Here is a 16,662-nt window from a genome sequence, read left to right on the forward strand (position 1 = left end):
AATAGACTCAACATCATTAACATCAGGAGAATATAAACTAAAGTCATGAAGAATACCATTTCATAAGGACCAGAATGGCTAAAATTAAACAGTCTGACAGTGCCAAGTGTTCTGAGAATATGCAGCAACTGGAACAATCCTCCTTTGTTGTCAGGAATGTAAAATGATATGACCACTATAGAAAAGCTGTTCAGTAGTCTCTTGTAAAGTAAACATACACTTACCATACCACCCAGAGAAGAGAAAACATCTGCTACAAAAAGAGTTGTATATGAATATTGTCATATAAGTCTCTGACATTAAGCTTTTTAATTTTAGTTTAAGTGCTTGACATTAAGCTTTTGATTATCATGGCATGCATTTCAAAATCATCCATCTTGAATAAACATCACCAGCTGTATGACACAACTACTAGCAAAACAACGAGATAAGAAATTGGGCTGCCCTCACCCATGAAGTTCTTTCTTTCAGAAAGCCCTGGGTAACCTAAATAGCCATTTGTGTGACTCCACTTTTCCCTTCCTATACTCCAGTCCCCCTCTTTGGCTTTAAATTAACCAATAAAGAGTGACTCATTAAAATCCTAGACATCCTTACCCTGGGACCCTAATAAAGGCAGAGCCCCAGGTGTCTCTCTCTCTCTCTCTCTCTCAATCTCTCCCTGCCCACCAACCCGTGCCCTTGCTGTGTGTGGACCTTGGGTATGCCATGTACCCTCCAAGACCTGTTGGTGATAAGTCTTGTTGCTCAAAGTTCCCTGGTGGTTTCTGCTAAAGATCATCCTGCAATTATAGTAAGAATCACGGGGGCTGATCCAACCACAACATTGACTCTAGTTGGGGAAGTATCTGTCGGTACTTGCTATAAGTAATATGGGCCCAGGAGAGGACTTCAGGTATCCTAGCTAAGAGCATCCCTATCCATAGACTGAGGCCAACACAACAAATATTCATCTCTGGTTTATCCATAATTCATAGCCAAACTGAAAATAACCCAAATCTTCAACTGTAGATAAATGGATAAACACAGTGTTGTATAGGCATTCATGCAATGGATTACCACTCAGCAATGAAAAGGAACACATTTCTGATACTGCAACAGCACAGCTTGATCTAAAAAATGTTGAGTGAATGTTATGTCGATCCAGAATTGTGAATACTGTATGATTCCATTTATGTGAAGGGGTAGATCAGACAGAACTACTATATAATGATAGACATCACATCAGTGATCGCTGCATGGGTGGTGACAAAGGAGGATCGACTGCAAAGGCACCTGAACACAATCTGTATTTTGATGCGGTAGTTGTTACCTGAGAGGATACATTTTTCAAAACTCATTCCATCATATACTTAAAATGTGTGCACTTCGTTGTATGTAAGGTACACCTCAAGAAACTTGATTAAAAACATAGTGAGAGGGGGTGCCTGGGTGACTCAGAGGGTTAACCATCTGACACTTGACTTCAGCTCAGGTCATTATCTCATGGTCTGTAAGTTCAAGCTCTGCGTAGGGCTCTATGCTGATAGCGCAGAGCCTGCTTGGGATTCTGTCTCCCCCTCTCTCTGCCCCTCCCCTGCTCACTCACTACTTCTCTCTCAAAATAAAAATAAGACAAAACAAAACATAGTAAGGTACACAACACTGTGAATGTACTTAATGCCACTGAACTATATACTTAAAAATGACTAAAATGGTCATTTTTATATTATATATATTTGATCGCATAAAAGATGCAACAAGAAACATTTTTTTATAAAATTATGATGTTTAAAATTTCAAACACACACACAAAATGGAAAGAACGTTATAATTATTCCCTCTATATCCTCTATGCATTATCTAGACCTAACCATTATTAAGGCAAACATGGCAAATTTTAGCTATATAAATTTGTATATATACAAACGTACTAGAGTAACCTTAAATTTATAAATATATTATTAGAATTATTAAATTAATATGTATTATATTTATTATACCTGGATAAATTAATAATTCATTAATATATTTTTTATCTAATAAAGCTTCAAGTTTTCCCAATCATTCCAAAACTTATCCCCAAATTTCTCCTTTATAGTCTTTTATCCCAATTAAGATTTAGTCAGGATGTGTGTTTTGTTATGTCCTTTTAGCCTCATTTAATCAAAAACAGTTTTCTTCCTCCTCCATGATATTGACTTGCTAAAGCTACCCAGCCAGATAGGGAGAATCCAATATCCTGGATTTGTCTATTTCCTCATGGTATCATGTCCCTTGTTATTCAATTCCCTTTACTTCTTGTAAAGTGGAAGCTTTGCCAAGGGCTTGATTAGATTCAGGTTAATATATTTTTTTAATGTTTATTTTTGAGAGAGAGAGAGAGAGAGTGAGCCAGGAAGGAACAGAGAGAGAGAGGAGAACAAAGGATCCAAAGCGGCCTTTGCACTGACAGCAGCAAGCCCCATGCAGGGCTCAAACTCACGAACCTTGAGATCATGACCTGAGCCAAGGTTGGATGCTCAACAAATTGAGACACCCAGATGCCCCCAGGTTAATATCTTTGACAAAACTATTCATAGATAAATCCATAGAATTAATATTGCATCGCATCATGGGACTCATAATGTCCAATGGTACAATTGTTAGTGATGCCAAATTTGGTCACTCAGGTAAGGTAGTGACACCCAGATCTCTCCATTGTAAAGATGCATTTTTCTGTTTGCAATTTATAAGCAATGTTTTTAGTATCTACTGATATCCGATGATTCAGTTGTTTCTTTGGGGGTGAGAAACCATTTGAAACCCACTATATTGGCAAAAATGTTAAAATCTGGTATTGCTGAAGGTCAGTGGAGTATAGAGTCACAAAGTGTCTTATCCCCTGTTGTCGGGGGTATAATGTTGATTCAACCACTATAGAAATCAATTTGGCATTATCTGGTAAAGCTGAAGAAGTTGAGAATTTATAAGCCATAGTCTTTCTCTTTCTTTGTTAGGAGAAATTCTCATATCAGTGTATAAAGAGACATATGCAAGACTTTTCATAGTAGTATTGTTTTATAAGAGCAAACTTGAGAACAATCGAAACGTTCATTTAAAAAAATGGATAAATAAAGTGTATAGTCAAACAATAGAGTAAAATAAGACAGTGATACTGAGTCCCCTAATGCCGTGAGCATTAGTCTGATGAATCTCCCAATGATTACACACACACACACGCAACCACAACCACACACACGCACGCATGCACATTATGTTTTAGGAGAAATATGCAGTACTTTTTATCAAAGATGGCAGGATTAACACATACACTTATCTCCTCTTTCTCCAAATTCCACTAACACAATAGCGAAATTGTTTTGAAGCCATGTTTGCACAAGAACAAATAGAAGAGTAGACAGTAGCGATAAAATCTATAAGGCATAAAAAGAATGGTAACTGACTTATCAGACTGTAAAGTTTACTTTTTTCAAAAGTTTATTTATTTATTTTGAGAGAGAGAGTGAGAGAGAGAGCAAGCAATAGTGGGGCGGGGGACAGAGAGAGAGGGAGAGAGAGAATCCCAAGCAGGCTCTGCGTCAGAGTAGAGACTAATGTGGGGCTTGATCCCACAAATCAGGAAATCATACCATGACCTGAAATCAAGAGTCAGATGCTTAACTGACTGAGCCACCCAGATGCCCCAGAAAATTTACTCTTAAGCTGCTGGCAGGGAGAATGCAAAGGGGCATTTAACTATGTGCTCCATCCAAAACACCCCATGGATTTAGGAATTGGTGGAACCAAGTGTCTGTTGAAGTGTGACTGACATGGCACTCCCAGAGACGCAGGTCTCTGAGCTCACCTGCTGTGCACGCAGGGCCAGCACTCCCATGCTGGTAGGTAGTCACAGCTGAGCCCATGTTTCCAGCTATCCCTGCCAAGTAGCCAGCCATACGCGTTGGGAAACCATATTCAAGTGAATTCTCTAACCCAATCTGTGGCAGTGCTCAGCCATTTGAATCACTCCCAGATGTCCGAGCCATCTCAGCTGAGGCCCTAGACATTGCAGCGCAGAGCAGAGGCATCCAGGCTGTGCCCCTTTTTAAACCCATGATCCACAGAATATGTGAGCGTAATAAAATGTGTTATGCCACTAAGCTTTGGGGTGGTATGTTATATACCATTAGCTAACTAGAACAACCATCAGGCCTGCAAGGTACATGATACAACAAATGATAGCCAAGTTTCCAGGGTGGGACTCCATGCAAATCCAGTGGAGAGCCGGTCCAATGGGAGAGGCAGGCAGGGAAAGTGAATGGAAGGGTCCCCGAGAGTGAAGGGGAATCAAGCCACGGCAGAAGCTACCTTTTGTTCCCTGGAGTTGAGAACTGGTTCTTAGGAGATTTGCTGAAGCGATTGAAGCTTTGAGAAGAGTGGCCGTATATGAAATCTGGAGAATAAGAGTTTTTGAGACTCAGATGTTGTGAGAATCAGAATTCCACACACTTTGATAATCTATCATTTCTTCCTCAGCTTTCTTTCCTGAAGCCTTTGTATGGCTGTGGATGGCTATAATATGAGGTATGGCAACATCAGTATTAACACCCACCGTCATGCTGTCTCCTCATAGGATTGTGACGGTGCCACTTCCAGTCAGGCTCTGACATTGCCAGATTTCTTTCTGGAACTGTTAATGCTTCTATGTACCCATTCACTGTATATGGATGTGAACTGTAGCTCAATCAAGGTGGGGAGGTCCACTGAGTTGGGGGCAACGGTGGAAAGAGACTGACAGTTCAGATATGCAGAGGGTGATCTGAGGGCAGGGTGCTGACGAGAAGAGTCTGGGGAACGTGAAACCTTGCAGATGTAACCAGAGACGGGATTCAGGGTAAAATTTCCTCCTTGTAAATAGGCTGAGGCTTCCCTTCCCTAGCTATAGGTCTGACCTCTTTAATATCTATCTCCTTAGAGCTCCTTTCTCCTGTGCCTATTGTCATAAGTACTCAAGATGTCCTCAGAACACTCCTGTCACTGTGGTCCTGAGCAGTTGTTGAGGTAATAAAATCATAAGAAGATGGCCCTCAAGTAATACGCTCATCATTCATTTGGCTTAGTCATCCCTCACGGTAGCCTTAAGAGCAGTAAGGACTCCCGAGGTCTTACACAGCCTTCTTATTTACAAATGAGGAAGTTGAGGCTCAAATTGGTGGAGTGATTTATAGTGACTTACAGTAGGATCTACAGGGGTAGATCTTGGTACTGAACAAAATGTAATTACTCATGACATTGACTAGACTCAATATCCTTAATGACTAGATGAAACATTCAGCGCTGTTTTTTTTCCCCAATGACATGAATCTATAGAGCAACACAGTAATGTCATGTACACGGAACAGTCTGTTATGTGAAGTAGCAGATGAAAGAGGTTATTTTATAATGTACAGCAAATCTAGAGAGAAGCCTTAAGCTTTCATCTGGGGGCTCAAGACGAAATGTCTACATTTTAAAGAATGAGCACAGGGAAGGTCTTTCAGATTCTAACTTCACCAAAACTCAGAGAGGGTAGACAATGTCACCAGTGATCATCTCAGTAACATCCCTGTATATATTTTTTAATTTTTTTAATGTTTATTTTTGGGAGAGAGAGACAGAGTGTGCGCAAGGGAGGGGCACCAAGAGAGGGAGACACAGAATCTGAAAGAGGCTCCAGGCTCTGAGCTGTCAGCACAGAGCCCCATGGGGGGCTCAAACCCATAAACCACAAGAACATGAGACCTGAGCTGAAGTCAGAAGCTCAACCCACTGAGCCACCCAGGTGCCCTGTAACATCCCTAATTCCTAATTTTACCCAGTGAAAGGGCAGTGCTGTCCGGTCAGCACAGCACAAATCTAGGAGATTTGGGGAGGAGAATCATAGGAGGAATAAGTTTCTTAAATTGAAAATTGCGCCAGGAAGGAGGGAGGCAAACGCGTTTAAGGCAATTACTAGATGTCTTTGCCTTTTCAGGAAGATCTGGTTAGCTTGAGGTCAGTTCAACAGCCAGCTGATCAAAAATATATCATTACACCAAAAATATAATAATCCTGATGTGCAAAAAATATACAAGGCTGTTCAACACAGCAATGTTTGTATAATAACCTAAATGCCCATAAAAGAGAATTAGTCCATGAATTCTGGTAGCTCTAATAGAATAAAATACTATGTAGGGAGTAATCAGGATAATGTAGTTCTCCATTCACTGGTCTGGAAAATTTCTATAATCATTTAGTGAAAAATATTATGTAATTTACATGAAATCTATATTTAACATCGTGTGTGTGTGTGTGTGTGTGTGTGTGTGTGTGTGTGTGTGTTTAGGGAAACCTCTACAAAGATTTCCAACAAAACTTCTGAGAGTTAGTATTTTTGTTATTTAAAATTTTTTTTCATACTGTTCTATATACCTTGAATTGGCTACATGAAACTTTCTACTATAATCAGAAAAAAAAGATGCAGGTATTTTAAAATATTTTTTGTTTTTCACTCTTTATGAGAGCAGGTTGCTTGGAGAGAGGAACCCCAGGAGAGGAAATTGGAGTAGAATGGAGTGGAATTAGAGGCACCTGTGGATGCCAGCCAGCAGCCTCAGCTGCAAACCACAGCAGGTGTGAGTATCCCCATTTACAAACCTGTACAAGGAAGAGGAGGCTGTTCAACCATCTTCTTTCCTACCTCATGTTAGATGTCCTAGCAGACCACTTGATGTTCCAAATAGGCAGTGTTTTATATCTTAGGCTTTTTTTATCTGCCGAGAATTGCTTCTGGCTTGGCCAAGTTCTGTAAGTACCGCAAGTATCACCTCCATTTTTTAAAAAATATTTTATCTGTTTCTGAGAGAGAGAGAGAGAGAGAGAGAGACAGCGTGAGCAGGGTCAGAGAGAGGGGGAGACACAGAATCCGAAACAGGCTCCAGGCTCTGAGCTGACAGCCACCATAGAGCGCGATGCGGGGCTTGAACCCACGAACCGCGAGATCATGACCTGAGCCGAAGTCGGACGCTTAACCGACGGAGCCACCCAGGCACCCCAAGTATCACTTCCATTTTGAAACCATCCTGGATTCCTCCAAGTAGGTTCAGAACTGTAAACATTTGTACGACATCTGACGGAGCTAGACTGTGGGTGGCTGGAGACAACCACGGTGATGGTGGTCATCCTTCGTGATGTCCCCTGTGGCATTAAGAGTGGTATATACTACAGGAAAACAAGATTTGTAATATCACAGGGTGACAAACACCTGGGGCCAGATTAGTGGTTATGGTGCCCAGACCTCCATGCAGGGTGGGAGGAGAAAACCGCTGAAAATTTCCACTCCTTTAAAAATTTTTTTTTAACATTTATTCATTTTTTTGAGAGACAGAGAGAGCCAGTGTGAGCAGGGAAAAGGCAGAGAGAGAGAGAGGGAGACACAGAATCCAAAGAAGGCTCCAGGCTCTGAGCACAGAGCCCGATGTAGGGCTCACTCTAATGACCTCATTTAACCTTAATTACCTCTTAAAGATCCTATCTCCGAATGCAATCATGTTCCGAGGTACTGGGGGTTGGGACTTTGACATATGGACTTGGGGGAGGGGATGACACAATTCAGTCCCTAACAATAAGGCACACATTTCCTCTTGTATATGGCCCTAGGAGACTACACAGCATGGAAGGGAAGCATTAGACAAGGAACAGATAAAGGAAAAGATACACTTCCATCCCGTGTAACCTTGAGGTATTCTATGCAGGTAACACCTATTTAAAATCTTAATTAGGTAAAAATAAAGGACAAAGTTTGTCTCTCAGTCTTTCTTTTTTGCCTGCATTTTAAATGTTTCTTCTTTTCTTTGCTGAAGATAAATAGTTTTCTGCATTAAAATTAGCCTGGTAAGTCTGGATCTACATCCTTTTGAGTTTCTCTAACCTAAGAAAGCATTTGCTTTGTGCAATCCCAGCCACTACCTGCTGGGACTTGTCCCACATAAGCTAAGCAATCTATCTGGGAACAGATTCCTTTACATCGACCATTATAGAACCCCTGTTATGGGCCTCCTATCACAGAGAGGATTAACCGCTTTAAAGTCAGATCGTGTCACTCCTCTGTTCAGAATCCAGCAAAGACTCCCGTTTCACTCGGAGCAAAAGCAAAGTCCTGAGAATAACTACAAAGCCAGCATGATCTGCCTGTCATCCTTCAAAGTGACCCCTTTGTGCTCTCTGCCCCTCGCTCAGGGGCACCCTGGCCTCCCTGCTGTCCCCCTAAAGCCTGCTCTGGAAGGTCCCCGCCTCCATGCTCCGCTATAGCTCCGGGGCTGCTCTCCTCACGACTTCCAGTGGTCCTCACCTGTAAGATTCTTCTCCGGCTCCCTTCCTCAGGCACCCCCCCCCCACCTTGCCATTGTATTTACCTTCACAGCCTGTGCCTCCTTCCTTCTGTTCCACTTCACTCCTTCAGTCCTGATTTCCCTTCATGCTTTCCTTTTGTTTTTTTTTCCCCTTCTGTAGCAGCCATCATCTCCTCATTACTGTTATGTTTTTATTGTCTGCTTTCTCCTCTAGAACGTAAGCTCTGTGAGCGCAAGAATCTTTGCTGTCTTGCTCACAAACGAATCCCAAGCACCTAGAATCAGTCCGGGAACACAGAAGGCACCCAGTGAATATCTTGAATGAATGACTGCACAAATAAATGACTGGTAGCCATGTACCTTTTATTTTCCTGCCTGAGGAAAAGACCTCTCTGTTCCAGACTGGATTTCCTCTTCCCTTCTGCCCTTCTTCCTCCCTGGAGAAACACACTCCTCTGTTCCAATGAACAACTCTAGTCACCTCACCTCAAGTGTCAGGCTGGCTAAGCACTTTATCTATTATCTCAATTCTTATAGAGCGCCTTGTAATTTATGTTTCAGAATATGCTAGGTTTGCACACTTACAGATGATAAGTAGCTACCTCAGGTTTATCAGCAATTAAACAAGAGCCTGAGAGCTTTTATGCAAGCCTTTCTGTCATAATCGGGGATCAGAAGCTATCTTTCTGGAAATGCCTCTGCTCTTCTCTCGCCCTCTCTTAGTCACCAACTGCCTGCCTATCCATCTTCATAAAAATAAAATCTGCTTTCCCCTTTAACAGGAATTTAATGAGTGAGGGCAGGGTGGTAAACCGAGAGCTGTGCTCATCTCGGATGCATTTCGCGATAGGATCAGATTCATGAAGTTTCCTTTCACAAATATTTTTGGGGTACTTGTCAATGTGCCAGTCTCTGGATTGTTAAAATGACCCTCAAAGAGACTTGCAGGTAATCATACAAATCACTCCTCAAACCCTACCTTGAGTCTAATTCACATTTTCCTGGGCAAGGGCTCACACAGCTGGTCAGTGTTAGCCCCAAATCTAGATTATCAAGGGCATGTCTAAGGCTTAAGAAGCCCCCGTCTTCCTGATGGTCAGCACTCCTGATTTTAGATTATTTCAAGTGGGGGTGGGAGTCAGTTAGGATTTAGCACAGCAGAAAAATCCCCCAAATGTCTCTTCCCAGGGAATTGCTATGCGATTTCCTCAGAAGTAAATTTGCCTTTCTAATTATGGGTGCTTGGGGCTGCAATTACAGATAAAGAGCATTTCCAAAATTTGAAGTTCCTCCCGCTTCCTTCTCCAAAGACTTGCTGGGAAACTTGCTGGGCCTTCAGATTCTGCAGAGGTGGGAGAGGCGGGCAAGCCTGAGGGCTGGAGGGGGGTGCGCGCGGCCGACGCGGGGATGCGCTGTCTACACGCCCTCCACGGGAAGTCTTGCTGACCAGCTCCAGGAACTGGTCAGCAGGCAGGCGCCAGTGGGCGGCCCTGCCAGACTCTGCCTCAGCTACACAGTGGCCTCCTGGGTGGTCACGCCCTTCCTGGGCAGCCCGTGACTAGTGACTGAGTGAAGGGCAGGCACAGAGCCCTGGACCTTTGTGCCCCATCAGAGGCAGGACAGACGTCCTCACTGCAGAGCCACCCACCAGGCTCTTGGAGCTTTTGCATCAGGGTTCACCTGGTTCTGGGCCGGGCCCTCACTCCTCAGTCTTCCTTTTATAGGTGTTGATCCCTAATAAATGTAGTGCACCCTCCCCCTCCATTATAGTGTCTACTAGAAAACCCAAGCTGCGATGTTGGGTCAGGGGATGAGGGGTGGCCCTGCTGGGTGACACAGACAGAGGGAGGTCCCTGACTGGGTGAGCCCACCGTTGGCATTGTACCCTTGTTTGAGGAAGGGGTGTTCTAACTGGTGGGCAGGGCACAGCAGTTATACAGACCTGCCAGCCTTGCTCTGACCCCCAAGGTCTTCCGTCCCACGTCTTTACTCTGCAAGGGTTGAGTGGTCCTATCACCACCGCTCCGGGCGCACGCTCTTACCATCTCTCTCCCCAATCCTTCTGTGGGCTCCTCATTTCTGCCCTCCCACCAGATTGACTGCTCTGAAACCTAGATCTGATCATGCTAGTCCCTTGCATAAAACTCTTCAAAGGCTCTCCATCAACGTCAGTGTCAGGATCACTGGAGTTAGCAGTGCTTTGAGGTCTGGCCCGGTTTTCCTCTCTAGGTTCATCTGGTGCAGCTCTGAGCTCAGCCAGCAACTCTCCCACTTCCGCCCACCCCCAGCCCGAGGCGGGGGCTGCCCTGTTGCTTTAGGCTCCAGGACCCACATCTGCAGAGGGCAGGCAGTAGCGCTTGCCTCTTGTAAAGAGAGCCACCAGTGAAGATATAGAAACCTCCCTGGGGCTAGTCAAGAGGGGGCAGAACTGGCCTGCTGCCCTAGGCAATCACCACAATCCCCTACACACTTGCCCAAGCCTGAGGAGGGAGGGGGGTGGGGAGATGGGAGGATTGTCCAAGGCAAACAGCAGAGTATCCTGCTGTGATGGTGAAGGTCAAGTGGACACACCTTGCTGTGTGCCAGGGCCAGGCTGGGGCAGGTTGCCAGGTGTGAGCAGTGGGGGGTGGAGGAGTGGATCCCACGTGGGATCCCTCACCTGAGCCTACGGCTGACTCAGCTCTTGGACACCTGCCACCCAGGGACAAATGGGCCAGCCAGTGTTAGCCAGAGAGGCAGCTGCCGCTGCAGAGAGGGGAATGACAAGGCCAGGTTAGGGGGATGACATTTGTCCTCCCCCCCCTCCCTCCTGGTCGCCCTTTGCTGGAAGTGTTGTCCATCATCAGGATCCCAGCTCCAGGCTGGGGAGGTGAGTTTGAAGTTTCCAACTGCCTTTCTATAAACCAAAAAGGAGGATTTGAGAGTGTGGTTGGAGACAGTAGTTGAAAAAGAAAACAGATTTGTGTTTATGTCCCAATGAATCATATTTTAGAATTATGCCACCTTCCTTAAACTCGGACTAGATCACCTGCTGTCTCCTAAGAACTCCAGAAAAGAGTAGGGACATCAGGCAGGAGCCATCTTTGCTCCGTCTCTCCACCCTGCCGACTTGGACAGACTCTGGACGCCATCATTTCCCCTTCCCTTCCATCTTAGCAGTAACAGCGACTGGTTAAGTATGTTCCATTTGGCAGGCAGAATTTTAAATTCTTGACGTGTATTAACTCATGCTGTCTTTGTGAACAACCTTGAAGGTGTATACTGTTGCTCTCTCTATTTCTAGAAGAGGAAATTAAGGCACAGAGAGCTTAAGTAGCTTGTCAATCCCTTATTTAGTGTCCCAGCTCCTGCTGCTAGAAGCAAATGCCACAGACTGGGTGGCTGAAACAACAGTGTTTAGTTCTCCTCGTTCCGAGGCTAGCAGGTCCAGGATGAAGGTGCTGGAAGATTTGGTACCTGGTGAGAACCTGCTTCTTGGTTTGCAGACAACTGTCTTCTCGTTGTATCTTCACATGGTGGAGGGAGGACAGGGACAAGAAGAGAGACAGAGAAGCAAACTCCCTGGCCCTTGTTTTAAAAGGTGGGAGCCCCTGGCTGGCTCAGTCAGTTAAGCTTCTGACTCTTGATTTCAGCTCAGGTCATGATCTCTCGATTCGTTAATTCGAGCCCAACATTGGACTCCAGGCTGGCAGTGCAGAGCCTGTTTGGTATCCTCTCTCTCTCCCTCTCTCTCTGCCCTCCCCTGCTCATGTTCTCTCTCTCTCAAAATAAATAAGTAAACTTTTAAAAAAGGCACTAATCCCATTCAAGAGGGCTCACTCATGATCTGACCTAATTACCCTCCGAAGTCTCATCCCCAAATACCATTGCTCTGGGGACTGGAGGAGGTTGGAGTTTCCAGGTACGACTCTTGGCAGGGCACAAATATTTAGTCCCTAGCACTTAAGCAAATGGTACCAGTAAGACTTGAATCAGATAGATTGGTTCAAAAGCCCTTTAGGGCTTGCCTTCTATGCCCCACTGTCTCCCGAGCTCTAGAAAATCCTATCCTCTGGACTTTTTGGAGGTGGGAGTCCTGTACTTTTTTTTATGCTTCCCTTTTCTGAAGTTTGAATTTCTGCTTCTCCTCTGGCCTTCTTCTCACCCACCACTAAATAAGACCTTCTCACTTCTGCCTGGCCTCCAGCTAGTTACTTAAGATGCCGACCAGGCCAGCTGCCCCTTTGACTTCTTTTCCTCTAGAACTACTTCCAGCTGGTCAGTAATGACCCCGTTGAATATCTTCAGAGTTTTTGCTGCTATCGACCCCCTTCCCTTCTTGAAAATTCTACTTGCCTGGTTTCTGTGACATTCTTTCCTGCAAAATTTCTCCCCCTACCCCCATAATCTTTTTCTGATTCATAGACCGGTTTCTAGCCTGCTCTCCTGGTGAAACATCATCTCTCCTTGAAAGCCTGTTCTTGGCATAATCCCCATCAGACTAGTTCTGGGATTGGACCAAGACCTCTCTCCATCTCCACCTAACATTTACCAAATCCTATTGTTTTTACTGTGTAACCTAGTAAAATTTTGGGTCTTTGAATCCTTTTAGACTCTTAAAAATCATTAAGGATCCCCCACAAAGCTCCTATATATATGAGCTATATTTAAGGATGTTTATTGTATTAGAAATTAAAAGAGAAAGTTTGAAAGCTATTTAAAATAATAATAGACCCATAATGTATTAGCATGAATAACTCCATTCACAAAAATAATTCCAAAGCAAAAAAAAAAAAAAAAAAATCACGGGAAGAGTTGCATTGTTTTACATCTTTCTGCAAATCTCTTTAATGACTAGGTTACTAGAAGACAGATGGATTACCATATCTGCTTCTGCAGTCAATCTGTTGCAATATATTATTTTGGTTGAAATATATGGAGAAAATCCAGCCTTAGACTGATAAATAGCTGGAAATGGGAGGGGGGTTTAGCAGCCTTTTCAGCTAATTCAGTTTCCTCTGATACTACATCAAAGCATGGGAGATAGTTTCTTAAAGGTTAGTTGCAATGTGAATTCTGAAACCTTACAGAGAACTTTTTGTACTCTGTTATACTGCAATGTAGCAGTTGATTTTACACTTCGAATGGCTCTTTGACATGCATGGTTTTGTGACATTATACATTGGGGTTTTTGGAAATACCAGTTCCCTGAGTCATGCACATCTTTCAAACAGTGCCCCGCCTCGAGGGATCAAATAGTCACATTTGGTGTTATCATCCTCGTATTAGCTTCCTAGGGGTTGTGTAACAAACTACCACACATTGGGTGGCTTAAAATGACAGAAACTTATTCTCTCATATATTTGGAGGGTAGAAATCTGAAGTCAAGTTGTTGGCAGCATTATTTTTCTCGAGGCATTGAGGGAGAATCTGTTTCATGTCCGTCTCCCAGCTTTGGTAATTACTGGGAATCTTTGACATTTCTTGGCTTGATTTGACTCGATCCCAATCTCTACCCCATCTTTACATGGTCTCATTCCCTGTGTGTGCTTGTGTTGTGTTTACAAATCTCTTTTTACTTATAGGAACACCAGTGATTGGCGTTCGGGCCCACCCTGATCCTGCATGGTATCTTTTAAAATCGATTATATTTGCAAAGAGCCTATTTTCAAATAAGGTCACATTTAGAAATACTGGGGGTCAGGACTTAAATTTGTCTTTTGGGGAGCTACAATTCAATCCATAGCTACCACCCCATCTGAAAATTCTTTAAGAACCAGTAAATACAGGGGCACCAGGCTGGCTCAGTCAGTAAGGCATGTGACTCTTGATCTTGGGGCTGTAAGTTCAAGTCCCATATTGGGTACAAAGTTTTAAGAAAAAAAAAAAAAGAATTGGTAAGTACATTGGTGGGAAAATTTTTTTCCAAAATTCTAATTTTTTAAAAAATATTTTATATTTAAGTAATCTTTGCACCCAACCCTGAGATTAAGAGTCACATGCTCTACTGACTGAGCCACCCAGGTATCCCTAAACCTCTCTTAGAGCAGGACCCCTACCTGGGCCCAGCAAGCTGTGTAGTGATCCAGACAGGTGCCATGCTTGGGTGCACACAGTTGATTTAGACAAATAGAAGCTGAATGTCTCACTCTGGTCACTTCACATCTCACTGAGCAGTAAGTACATGGGCTCGGGAGCCAGATTATTGGGGTTTCAATTCTGGTTCCATGACTTGTTAGCTTTGGGTTGGTTAGTTAACTTCTCTGTGTTTTATTTCCTCTTTTGTAAAATGAGGCTGGTAATAGCCTCTATGTGGTTATGGATGGATGGGATTAAATACATTAATTCATAAAGAGTTTAGAGCAGTGAGCATATGGTAAACATCTATAAATGTTTACAATTATTATTGCTTGGTATCTGCCTCCTGTGCTAAGATTAAGGAGGGAAGCATGATAAAAACCATTAAAAGTTGGAGTTATTATACTTTTAAAACCATCATATCTTAAGTTTAGATACCAGCAGCTGATGGCCTGCTAGAAGGGCCCCGACCAGTACTGTTACACTTCTCTCGGCTTCTTTCTCCCCTCCTACCAGTTTTTGCTGGTCAGCATTATTTTAGCAAAGGTTATGACCATTCTGTTCCATTCCATTCTGTGCCATCACTTCTCTGTTATTTGACTTTGCTTTTATATTTAAATGGATTGGATGCTCACCACCAGAGTGTGTGCCCAGCATATGTATCTCTGACTTGCTTTATTCTGATTTAACTCTTGATCAAGTTGAGCTTGTATTTTCAAGAAGGGCATGTGCATGCATGCCATAGTCCTCAAGTTCTTCCATATTTGAGAATGTCTGCCTTTTGCGTTTATAGTTGAATGACATTTTGATGGGATGTAATATTTTGAGGTCACTTCTTTCTTTCCCTTGGAACTTTGCAGACATTACTCTACTGTCCTCTTCATTGAACACTGCAGTGGAAGATCTGATTTTTCATCCTTATAGATGATTGGATTTTTTTCCTGAATATCCAGAGAATTCTATGTTTTTAATCCTTCAACTTTAGCTAAAAGCATAAATCTAAATATCTTTTTTCCACCAATATTATTGGAAAACAGTGCATCTTTCTGATTAAAAGGTTGAATTCTTACACTTTGGAGAATTTTTCCTATCATATTTTTCCTGTATTACAGTTTTTTTCCTTAATTATTGCAACTCTTCACTCCTAGGACATCAATAATTCTTGTGTTAGATTGTCTTCATCATCTATCCTTTAATTGCTTTAAATTTCATGTCCTTTCCTTCAATATTCATTATGCTTACATCAAGTCTTCCATCCATTAAAATAATTTGATGTTCAGCCACATCTCTTATGTTACATGTTTATTTTTCAAAATAATTTGTTAGATCTGAATGAAGATTTTGCCTCACACTTTGTCTTTAGCATTTGAATCTCCCTCGTACTCTCATGCTGTAATTAATCCTTTTGTCTTTGTTTTCTTATTTTATTAAAGTCATATTCTTTTTTAAATATTTATTTGAGAGAGAGAGATCATGACCTGAGCCAAGATCAAGAGTTGGATGCTCAACCGACTGAGCCACCCAGGCGCCCCATAAAGTCATATCTTTTATTAGAATATATATGTCTGAAGAGTGATGAATTCACAGAATTTTCCTCTGTTGCTTGGTTTGGGCTAGGTTTTCTTCCAGACTGGACTGATTTTTTTTTCTTTATATGGAATATTTTCAGAGTTTCTGTCCTATTTCTTTTTTATTTAGGCTGTGACTAACATGGATTATTTGGCTTGATATAAAACATGGGCGACTTCTTGAAAACCTCCCTATGTTATTTAAAACTCAGTTACTTTCCCATCAGAACCATAGCTGAAGGGCTGTGGTGGGGTGCCTGCTGTCCACTTTTCTGTAGTTTTAGGACATGGGGTAGGGGTGGGGGGGATGCATGCACCTGTGCTTTTCTGAGAACCATAAAAATGTCCAGTTTCAGTACCCATGCCACCCAGCTAGGTTTGTATACCACTCCCTGTGGGCACACCCCCAACCTAGCACAGCGATGTGGAAATTATCAAGTCCTGGTGTCCTTCTTCACTCCATCATGGTCATGGTTATGGTCATGGTCAAGGTTATGGTCATGGTTCTGCAGTAGAGAATAGGAGCTTCTGCTCCCAAGTTTTTTCTTGTGACTTTTCTCCAAGCTGCCTTTTCATTTGCTCGGTCATATTCTCTCCAAATGGGAATAGGAGTGGGCCAGTTCCTGAATGTTATCAGGATTTTGCCATATCTGGTTTCCTCCATACTGCATCTAGGGAAGGAATGATGAGATTATTTATGATGGTTT

Source organism: Hyaena hyaena, unplaced genomic scaffold (assembly GCF_003009895.1).
Source record: "Hyaena hyaena isolate Hyena2069 unplaced genomic scaffold, ASM300989v1 scaffold_84, whole genome shotgun sequence".
NCBI classification, from domain to species: Eukaryota; Metazoa; Chordata; class Mammalia; order Carnivora; family Hyaenidae; genus Hyaena; species Hyaena hyaena.